This window comes from Apium graveolens, chromosome 6 (assembly GCF_009905375.1).
Source record: "Apium graveolens cultivar Ventura chromosome 6, ASM990537v1, whole genome shotgun sequence".
NCBI classification, from domain to species: Eukaryota; Viridiplantae; Streptophyta; class Magnoliopsida; order Apiales; family Apiaceae; genus Apium; species Apium graveolens.
The window spans coordinates 202,559,825-202,572,187 of record NC_133652.1 but is presented as its reverse complement, the minus strand read 5'-3'; the positions used below and the strand labels follow the sequence as shown (position 1 = coordinate 202,572,187).

At 33.2% G+C, this 12,363-nt stretch overlaps 1 long non-coding RNA gene across 5 annotated transcripts; it reads right to left on the bottom strand.

Annotated features, from left to right (window-relative positions):
• Positions 1-4,013: 4,013 nt before the first annotated feature.
• LOC141666948 (uncharacterized) lies at positions 4,014-7,124 on the bottom strand. 5 transcript variants are annotated; one of them, XR_012552434.1, is made up of 4 exons: positions 6,403-7,124; positions 5,823-6,307; positions 5,268-5,705; positions 4,014-4,458 (listed from the first exon to the last, which is right to left on the bottom strand). It is a non-coding gene; the product is annotated as an uncharacterized LOC141666948 (long non-coding RNA). The 5 variants fall into 5 exon arrangements; XR_012552435.1 differs by having other exon boundaries at positions 5,823-6,301; XR_012552433.1 differs by having other exon boundaries at positions 5,823-6,487; positions 6,793-7,124.
• Between the last annotated feature and the right edge of the window lie 5,239 nt (positions 7,125-12,363).

Here is a 12,363-nt window from a genome sequence, read left to right as displayed (position 1 = left end):
TTACCTCGGGTTTAAGGGTGGATTGTTGGTCAGAATTCTCTATGGTAACCCCTGTGGATGTTTGAGACGTTAAGGGGCCTTGATCCTTGTTGTCCTGATGCTGAAGGTTTAAGATCAACCTCTTAAGCTCCTCAAGGTTGTTGTCCAGCTTATCCATCCGAGAGCCTAACCCTTCCATTTTTTTATTTACATCTACAAACCTGTTTGAGACTTGATCTCGATTTTTACCAAGTTCCATCGTAACCTCCTTCAATTTCACATCATGGGCACTCATCCTTTCATCCAATGCCCTCATCCTTGTCCCTTTAGCCATGGTTCTCAGTTAGCCAAGGAAAGCTTTGCTCTGATACCAATTTGTAACCAACTAGTAATATAATCAACATAAGTTTAAACAACTAAGAACAAAATTGAAATCAATTGAAGGTACAGAGAAGAAAATGAGCTGGAAATCATAATAAAATTCAAGAACAGTAAAGCAACAGCAAAACAAAAGGTTCACGATTCAGAATGGTGCTCTCCTCTACTCCCTAAACCTTATATAATCCCACCACATGGGCTGGACACGTGTCAACAATCTAACAGTTGACTCTTCCAAACCGTTATGCACATGATCCGAGATATTCTTACTAAAACGACACAGTTTATAAAATATAAATAGGTAACTAAATAGCTGACGTGGAAAATACAGCTGATTTAGTTACATATCCTCTTGGTCAGGTTCGAATCCCCTAGGAGAAGAATTTATAGGTATGCCTATCTCTATTCTGAGAGAGACATATATATCGAGATATACATTCCTTTTTAAATATATAGGTTAAATGTGTTTGAACATATCTCTGTTATGAGAGAGGGACATATAGATCAACAGTGAAGAAGGAAGTGAAAGTGGAATAAAGGCCTGGATTGTCACTATTTTACTTAATAATGCCCAAATTGTCACTTCAGGGGAGAAAAACCCAAAATGTCACCTCATAACGTTATATAATGTTCCGTTTTATAATACATACAAAACGGAACATCGTCTTCCATTTTGCCTCTTATTTTTTTAATAAAGTAGCAACGTGACTTCAAGTCATGTCTTGTATTTCCTTTATTTTCTATTTTGTTTTCTTATTGATGTAAAATTTAGGGTTCCGGAAACATCATTTAATGTTACGTTTTTCAATATTTATATTTATTTAATATTTTTAAAATTTATAAATGATACCATACTTTAATAATTTTTAACATTTAGGGTTCACCAATTCCCTTTTGGGTTTTAGAAACATTTAAAAAGAAATTAATAAATGTTACATCGATTTAGGGTTTAGGGCCCTAAACCCTAGAACCTAAACCCTAATTTAATCTAGGGTTTAGGGTCTTTAGGCCCTAAACCCTAAGAACCAGAAATATTAATTTTAAATTAAATAATTATAAAATTAATAATTTTTAACATTTAGGGTTCACCAATTCCCTTTTTGGTTTTAGAAACATTTAAAAAGAAATTAAAAAATGTTACCCTAGATCCTAAACCCTAGGAACCAGAAATAATAAATTTTAAATTAAATAATTATAAAATTTAAGGATGTAACTTAATTTAATAATTTTTAACATTTTAGTGTTCAACAATCCCCTTTTGGGTTTTAGAAAATAATTTAAAATATTTTTTATTAATTTATGATTTAATAATTTACAAGATATAGTGTTTTGTTTATATATTTTTTTTAAAAAAAGGTAAAAACGTTACTTTATGTGACGTTTTGCTACAAAACGCTGCTTTATCTAACATTTTGCCCTATAAAAAAAATCAAAGTGCTAAAACGGTACACGAAATTCCGTTTTCCCATATATAAAAAAAAATTAAAGTGCTAAAACGGCAGACGAAGTTCCGTTTTACCTTTAAATAAAAAAAATCAAAACGGAACACGATGTTCCGTGAAGAAGTGACATATAGGGCCATCTTTTTCGAAAATGACAATTTGGACCATTTTCTATGTCAAAGTGACATATAAGGCCACCACCCGTGAAAGTGATGAAACAGAGATGGATTTTTGACTAAAATTTTCCAGATGTCGTTTTTTAGCTCCGCTGAAAAATTTTGGTTGCCGCTTTGCCATGAAATTTAGCCGCTACCCAAATTCATTTCCATTTTATTATTTTTTTTTTAAAATTTGATAAATATTATAATTTTTTGTTAAATATTAGGCATTTTAAATATTGCATAAAAATACTTCTTTAATTAGTTTGTAAAAAATCATAGCTATTATCAGGTTTTTTAATAATTATTTTATTGATTTAAATAAAATTTATTACGTATGATATCAAGTAAAATTTATTATTTTAATTATTAAATATTAATATCTCATATATATTGTAAAGGGAAATTAATTAAATATTTTAAGTTAAATTTAAAAGATTAAAATAATTAAATGATGTTATTTTCTATAACCAAATAAGTTAGTGATTGCGCTTAAAATTAATTGAGTAAAAAGTATTCATTTAAAATTCAAATAAAATTTTATATTATTTATCATATATATATATATTGTATTTGAGATACTTCTACTTTCTAAGAAATATTTTATAAATTATCTTATTCAAATCAATTATTTTTAAATATAAATTTAATTTTATATTAGAATTAAAAAATAAATATTCATAATCTACTGCAACACAATATTACGTTTTTCTTTGGTTGACACCTTGTAGAGCCATAACAACATTCTTTTATATCTATGGTAACACCAAAATGACCGGGTTGTGATAGCGCCAGAATTTCATACATATTGCAATATCAGCTAAAGCAATACTGTTAGATATGAGTGCAGTGAAATATAATACAGTGAGGGGGGATGCTTGTGTTTCTTTTCATTTTAATTGGATTTGAAAGTTATTTGGCTTATAAATGAACAAAGCAGATAGAACATGTTTAGATAAATTGTTTAACAGTGGGCACACAAACAAAATATCAAAAACTCACTTGATTGTATTAATCAAATTTGTTTTGCTACAAATCTGTGTTCTTGAAAGTAAGAACTCAGCTACAAATCTTGAGAGAGAATACAAGATATTTTCTAGATCTGTTTGACGCATCTAAACTAAGGACCCGTGCATGCTTTATAGATCAACAACACAGGTTTATAAAACTTGCACTAAAATGTACTGATACATTTTCTAAAGCTATCTTGTATGCTTCAAGATGCTTTTGCGGACTTTCTAATTTAGTAAACGAATTATTTGTTGACTGATAATCTTGAACTTGTTTGTATTTTGAATTTTGTGATAGTTTGTCGAGATCTTTCTTGTTCTATTGAGATGCCACATATCGATAAGTATAATGACTTATCGATATCTTGAGTTCTCTAAATGTGTCTTTTACTTATCGAGGTCTCCAGTTCTCTACATGTAGAATAGCTTGTCGACATCTCTAGTTCTCCACATAGACTTTTGACTTATCGACATCTCTAGTTCCCTACATGAAGAATTGGCTTATCGATATCTTTAGATCTCTACATGAAGAAATGACTTGTCGATAACTCCAGTTCTCTACATAGACTTTTTGACTCACTATGCCATAAATGGCTTTAACCAACACCAAAAATGTGTTGTTATAGACCCCTAAAAATGTTGCTATAGGCGAAAATGGGTCTATCACAATACTTTTTCGGTGTTGGGTCTAAGGCCGTCACTATAGGTATCTAACCTTACACCAGTGTCAATCTATAGCAACATAGTAAAAACTGTTGCTATAGATTTCAATTGCAATAGAATTTTTAGATTATAGCAACACAGACATGGTGTTGCAATATGTATACTAACTGACAAAAAATGGGCCTTGCATGTGGGCCCCGCATGGGCATGACACGTGGCAGGACACGTGGCTGGGTCCCACTATTTAGGTCCCACCAGTGAGGCCCTTTATCATCTATGGCAACACACCTATTGCAACACCTTTAATGTTACAAAAAAGAAATTTATGTGCATAATTTAACACCCTATTATAACATACTAATAGGCTATTGCAACACCTGAACTGTAAAAAATTGAGATATACTTTTCAAATACTTGATTTCCCATAAATTCAACAACATTCACAACCAATTCAATTCATCCAACCAGTCTTAACTACACATCCAACCATTACTATCCAACCATTACTTTCTGTCCAACCAACAAATACAATCCATCACACCAAAACATATCTTAAGAAATACAAGTACTCTTGCTAAGAACTAAACGTGCAAGATAACGTAAAAGCATACAAGTCTTTAAAAATAACGTAGAAGAGAGATAACAAATGGTCTAAGTGCTACGACCACCGGTAAAAGAGATAACCGGACTTTGATTTAGCAGCCGGTTCTAATTTAATATTTGTCTCTGACTTGACTGAGACTGGCTTCGCATTGGTATCCCGGTTCTTTTGAACAAATTCAATCAAATTTTCCTTTGTTCTGTCTCCTTGATACTGCACCACTCTTCCTACGCAGGCAAGCAAGAATGACATATTAAAAAGGCATGATCAGTTGAACACTGATTTAGGCAACCAGCTGTTAAGAAACCAGATAAACTGGGCATAAAAGATATGCTTACAAATTTTGATGATATTACAAATTTGATATAACATAAATGTATAAAAACTATTAGCCAATTCACACAGATGTCGCCGTTACACACACATTACACACACGTACACTTGTTTAAGGACTTAACTTCTTCCTATCCAGTCTCAAGATATGGCCAACATCAAAGCAACAAGTGAAACTAATGACCAACAACATAAATCATGCAAAATTAACTGATTCCACTTTCAACATCTTTTAAAATAATACAGATACATTTTGATTTCCTAATTCATCTCTTTAAGTTGCTCGAAAAGTTGATTAAATCTAAATTTGTTCAGTTCAGTTTTGGGACCTAGCATCAAAGCAAAAGTTCAATTTTACCAACAAAAAACCACTATTAAAAAAATCCCAATATATACCAAAAGCTAAAGCCAAATCAGCATTAACATCGCATTCGCTCTCAATAAGCATTTCAAAATTAACCATCAAAAGAGTTGCACTATTTCACCAGATTAGCAGAGTTCAATATACTCACTGTCATTAAAACAATAAAAACCACAAATCTTCACGTATATTTAACCAAATTTACACAAGAAAAATAACCTAACCCTAAAATTAATCTCATTTTTAATAACCGAAAAAAGAAACATATAAGGCAAAATGGGTTTAATATGAAAAAGTATAAATAATCAAGAAAAGGGGGAGGGGTGAGACGCAAATACTTACATGGAATTTATGGCTTGAGTAGCCTAAGGGTTGGTTTGGAAATTTCGGAATCACCCTTGGGAATGAGTTTGGCATCCAAAGTGTGACCAAAGTCATAGCCAGAGCGCAATTTCTCAGCTACAGCTGTGAAGTTATCAAATTCCTCCCTGGAAAGGACGGGAAACAATCCAATCTAAAACAGTCCAATCTACATTTGTCGAATTGTCGGACTCGTCGAGGTTTATCTTCCAAGAGCAATAGGGGAAAAATTATCCAACAATGCATTAGACGTAAAATGCTACTTCATTCGGATAAAACTTATAGACCCTGATGATGTGAAAGATCCTATATAATTATATTAAAAAGATATTTCACATTATAGGGAGTTTTATTTGAATGTGTAGCATCTTACGTCTGATACAATGTGAGATTGTTTCTCGTCTTTTCACTCTCTATGGCCTAAATCAGCAGTATACAGATTCGGTATCAACTCTCTTGACATTCTAAAATATAGCCATCCATAAGCACATAAAAATACAAGCTATCAAGCAGGAGTTTGAATACAATGTAACTAACCTCTATTTGTACACGCTCAAATGCCATCTCAATATACATAATGCAAAAATTTCTAACCAAAGGGGCAGCATTTGGTTCTATGTACAAATACCATAACTCTGACAAGGGCAAACCAATATCTAGCTGGTGTTTCAGTCTCTTGTTGACATGACTCAAAATGTCAATAACCTTAAACCATAAACAGACGTAGGTTAGTATGTTCATCGAAGCAACGAACTATCCATACATTAATCAATATCTCCAAACCATAGAAGCTTGAAAGAGAATAGACTATAACATTTTACAACTACAAGCGGAAATAACAGGGGATTTAAAATCTATCCATGGGGGATGTCTTGCCCCTAGTTCCAAGTGGAAGCTTCTATGCAAAACTGCTTTCTCGTGGCTAAATGCATCGAATGAGTACTTCCCATGATATCTCCCATGAATTATGGTGTCATTGAAAGTAACACTCCCAGAAGATGTTTCTGGCAACTTATCTACACCTTCACCAAAGGGACCAACAAATATTGTTGGTATCAAATAATAGCTATAACTAACACAAGTAACATATCACACATTATATGAGCAGTTGATTTACCAGAGAACCCAGATGGGCCTGCCCATCCAAAAATCCACGAAACAGTAGAAAATCATCCTCAGTAGCATCCAAATATATAATGCTACTGATAAAGAACCAGATATCTCCAATCAGATCATATACATTGCTTGATATAAACACTATAAGATTACATATCCCAAGAATAAGGCGGAGCAGAGCGTATAATATTTCCCAAAGGATCCAACTTACTCAAAATCCAACTTACTAAAACATACACATCACATTATCATCTAACATATAATCAAATATTTACGGAACACTAATTTATATATATATATAGGGGGGAAGAGAGGGAGAGGGAGGGGGAGGGGGAGGGCGAGGGCGAGGAAGGGGGAGGGGGAGGGAGGGGGAGGGGGAGAGATTTATTACAGATAAATTCTGCTGAGAAGACAGAAGGGCTAGAAGCGCAAGTTAACCATCAAGAACACAAAAATGAACCGAAACACAGATTAAAATTTGCAGGGGGCTTGAACCCAAATATTTTCTCGAACCATAATTGAACCCAAGTCCGGTGCTCAAACCCTAATTGAACCCGAAATACTTGATTCCAACCCGTATCAGTTACTCAAATGTGCTACACGTATTACCTAACTGAAAATAGCTCATTTTTTGACAGAGAGAAGGTGGACACAGAAGAATGAAGAAGATGAGTTAGCGTTGATAGAGAGTGCTTGAAGATAAGTGTTTTAATTTTTCCGTATTCAATTTTGGCTCTTTATGTAAATTTCATTTGCCACTATGTACAAATTTTAGCCTCCTGGGCTCCAGCCCAAAATTGAGACACCCAGCCCAATACATTTACTTCTCATTCGATATGCATCTAATTTTTTAAATTTTTTTTAAAAATATTATAATATTTTAAAAGGCACACATTATAATTATGGTAACAAATTTATTCCTTTCATTAATATGTAAAATTTTAAATTTATTAAAAGGTCATTATTTTCAATGAATAAAAGTTTTAGTGATTTAAATTAAAAATATATTCATTTAGTTTTACATTAAAAAACATGTCAATATTTATAAAATATGAATAACTTATTTATTAGTGTACTTTTACTTTCCAAAAAATTCCATTAACTAATTTATTCAAATTAATTATTTTTAAAGATAAATTCAATTTTGAGTTATTTTTTTTTACGAAAAAATCAACCATATATGGCGACATGGTCCATGTGTTGTAATAGAGCAGACATCTATGTCAACACCAAAGATTTATTGAGCTATTGCAACATGTTATTATGCCTATCGCAATACCAAAATCTGGGTGTTGTGATAGGGCCATAATTTTATAACTATTGCAACATTTTCTAAGGCAACACTAGCAAAAAAACGTGCAAATAGGTCATCTATGGCATAGTGACTTGTCGATATCTGAGATATCTACATGCATTTTGATTTATCGATATCTCTTGGGACTTCTCGATAATTTATTTTAGACTTCTCGAAATACTTCTCGATATCCCTTGATTTGTGACTTTTCGATATCTGACTTAGAACATTTTTTTTCTAAAATAGAATTATTCAAATCCAAGCTGCTATACCTTTCTCTGAGGCATGATCAGGATTTGATCTTCTTCCAGAGTTTATTCCTTAGCTTGAAGGTTGTTCATTTGATCTTTCCTCAAACATTTCAATCTCTTTTGTATATTTACTTTCTCTTTCCTCCCTTTCAGCCTTTTCCCTTGCATGACTTATATTTCTCTCTCTCAATCTCTCAGCCAACACTGCTTTCCTCATTCTTATACATGGATCCTTTGCATTCATCAAACTTATTACTCTATCTAATTCTGTAGTTGAAAATATTTCAATAACTTCTCTATTCATAAAAATGAAGGTGTCATCTTTGTAGTAGATCCCGACTTCTCCTAAAGTAACAACATAGACTTTGACTATCTCCTCAGCTAACTGTTTGTGATAATCATTGTAACACCCCCAGATCCGGGGTCGGGGATTCGGGTTGTCACGAGTTCCATTTCCCTTATCAATACTTAATCTTAATAGTCAACCAACTACTGCGTACTGAGACCCCACAATATACACACACACACCACAAATTATAGTCTCAGAGATAAATACCAAAAAATAACACAAGTCATTTTATTCCACAATAATAAGTCATTACACCTCAAAAGGGTTTCTGAATAAATTTACATTTCCTTGCCATTATTAAAATTCATAAATATACGTAAGTCTGGTACAACAAAAGTTGAAAGCCTTGCCTATTGGTAGTTCCTACCTCAGCTACAACGGTATCAACGCCTACAGGAAACTGCGGAACGTTTCCTATCCGCTCATGAATTGGGAGCTTGGTCCTGTTCATCTTGTCTATCTGTTGTTGTGTGATGAAAGAAGAAAGCAAGGGTGAGCAACAAGCCCACCGAAATAATATGTATAATAATTAACAATATATGAGCATTCTCATAGTACTCCTGAAAGTCTTGGTCAAGAAGAAATGAACCAAGTTTGATATCTTAATGCGACCACGTCGAAAAATATTCAGTATATATATATATATATACTTTTCAAAATCTTGGAAGTCCTCTTCCATGCATAATATACACAGAGTTCCAGTTTATAACTGTATAAAAATATCGTTGCAAGGTGATCTCATATATCTAACATTATCTCAACATTTTTCTAAAAATCTTTGTCATGCATAAGATAATCATTTACTAGATATAAGTTAAAAAGATGAAGTTACAAGATACTCCAATATACTTATATCTTTTCCGAATACTACTTGAACTACCACCGTTCAAGTTATAATTAGTTCATCCCATAGATGAAGCTACAAGATAAAACTTAAATAGAATCAATCTTTGAATTATCATCAAAATGAAATGAAGTTACGAGATACTTCATTTGATGAAAACATCATTTTGAAAACTCGACCCTACCATCACTCAACAATCGCCCAGCCGTAGCCTTTCTATCGAAGTGCTCTGGGTAGTGTTGCAGAAATATCCAATTGGATGATGAACTCATTACGGGAGTTTGCCGCGCCAGGAAGACCACTCACGGTGATCAGTCGCAGTAGTGCAACCCCACCATTTTCTTCATGTAGCGGAGAACCTGTCGGATTTACTTGTCAACCGAACACTGGACTCCTAAGGAATGGACCGTCTTAGCGGAACTTCCAGGCCATCTGGGCCAATATAATAAGGCTGGGTCGGCGCCACTCGACCACTTACGCCACTCCTAGTTCAGATGAAATCCATGACTCTGAAACGTAAACCTTGTCCTCCCTTTCCCCAAGTAGAAACTTGTTGATACGGCTCCACCAAGAAGTCGTATCTAGTTGGAAAGGAAAACTCACCGATATTTCCTAGGAGGTGCCTGTTAATGGATTAACTTGTTCTAAGAATTATACTTCCCGAGTGTTGGGTAAGTAATCAAAAACTCTTTTATCAAAACAGCAACCTTGTTGCGAATATAAAACACACCACAGAGCCGGATCCCTCGGGTTTTGAGCGAGTATTTAAATCCCCTTCGAAAGGAGGATCTTAAATATAAAAATGAGTTTTGGGATCCACCCTAACTTTTAAAATCATTTTGAAGACTCGAAAACATTTTTAAGAATGTTTGGAGTAATGCTGATTTAATGAAATAAATCAGTCCCTATATATTAGAAAATATATGAATATTATTATCTAAATAATATTCCCATAAAGGATAATATTTATAAAAATAATTGAAGTAGAAGTTTTAAAACTTATACTTGAAATGAATAATAAATAACCAAAGATATACTTATACGAAAGTACGATCTTTATTTGAATAATCGAAAATAAGTTTGATTATCGAAACATTATTCTTTAATAAAATAAAGAATATTATTTAATAAATAATCGGAGTCATAAGTCCTCAAATGAATATTCAAAATAATATTCATTAAATAAAATAAATGAAGTCTTAAGTCCTCGAATGAATATTCAAAATAATATTCATTAAATAAACTAAACGGAGTCAGAAGTCCTCGAATGAATATTCAAAATAATATTCATTAAAAAAAATAAAGTTATCGAATAAACCTTATTCGATTAATAGTTTTGAAAACTATATCTATATATATATAAATATATATAATATACTCGGGAACATCGACTCCCGGTTTTAGAAAATGGTCACCTTTGGGTCCCCTATACTAAGGGTATACGCAATTACTGCTTATCTCTAGCATAGGTATTATGCAACTATAAGCATTGGAATCAACAGATAGATATCAAGATTACGAAACAGACATGCATATATCCCATATCAGCATGCTCCAATATATCGCAAGATTTGCTAATAACATTCATGCACTTATCACAAGATAATGCATATACATATATACATCACAACAACAGTATAATGGGTATAAAACTTGCCTGAGCGACTGGGGGTGGTAAAAGGCCTGGGACGAGTCTGGTAACCTATAAACAACATATAAGTTGTAATTAAACCAAATTCGCTTAAGAATCTATACTTTAACCAATTAGACCCTAACGTTCACTTTTGCGCTTAACAATTCACTTAAGTCGTCCGAGTACCCTCGGCTCCACCATTTTTAGTAAATTAACCATTAAGAATTTTAAGGCGATTCTTTTGCGAGTACTCTTCCAACTGACTAATCCACTTTACATAATTGTTTCATACTCCAGTTAGTCATTTAAGGACCTTAACCAAGGTTTGAAAGTAAGGCGAGGGGTAATGGTTCGTTCGCAAAACGCCGTTACTTAAAACAGTCGTTTCTCCTAAACCGTACATCGGATTCAAGCGAACAATATATCAAAATGAAGCTCGTAACATGAACTATCTAAACATGGCAATGGTCAGAATCTAACAGTGAGTGCACGGGTCCTGAAGTTAAGAACAAAAACAGTCTAAGGAAAATTGGGCATCATGACGGCTATAACTTAGCAATTCCCAAATTTTTACCCAATCAATTCAATATTAAACCACCACCAATCAACACCATTCCACCATCATTCAACCACAAATCAACCATACAACCAAACGTCATCCAAATCCTATTAAATTAGTCTATTACTTCATGTTTTATCCATCTTATTCGATCACAACAAGAGCTACTAACTATACTTAAGGTTCATTAACCACTAACCAAGATTTACAACCCAAACTCATTACAAATCCAACCAAACTCTAAATATACATGAATCATGCTCTCATGAACTATAATCAACAAAACCAAACCTAATACTCAAAGTAAAGCTAGGGTTTGGAGGGGTTATACCTTCCTTGGAGTGATTAGAGTAGCTAGGAAGCCTTAAGAAGCCTTGAGATAGCTTAGGAATGCTTGGATCTTAAAGGAAATCAAAGAAAATAAAGTTAGTAATCTTGAAAACACTATTCATCATCTTCTTCCTTGATTTATTGGAAGAGTTTCATGAAGAATTGGAGGCTTAAACTTCTAGGATAGCCATAACTAATCATAAAGAACCTTGGATAATTACCTTGTAATTTAACAAAGCTTGAATCTTGATTTTTGGAAATTTTCTCTTCTTTAGGATGAAGAAGCTGAGAGCACTTATTCTTGGGAGGGTTTTTACTTTGCTAAATGAGTTTGTGGTGGAAAATGGAAGTGAATAGGTTATTTGGGTGATTAATTGGTTGAATAAAGTGAGTGGAGTGTGACTAAGCATGACATCACCTTGGTGACTTCATCAATTACCACTTGTCATCACTTGGTGGTGGAAGCATCTTTCATGCTAATCCTTGCTTAGTTGCTTGATTATCATCCTTAAATCTTGCACTAATCTCTCTTGCATTACCTGTCGTTTAATTATTTTAAGACTCGTTTATCGTTCGTTCTTACTAATCGTTTGAGGGATCATATCCGGGATCTTATTACTTGGGTTCCCTAAACCTTTCTAAATATATTATATTCCTTTTATGATCCTCTCTTATAATCCTTGAATTAAAATCCTTTTAATC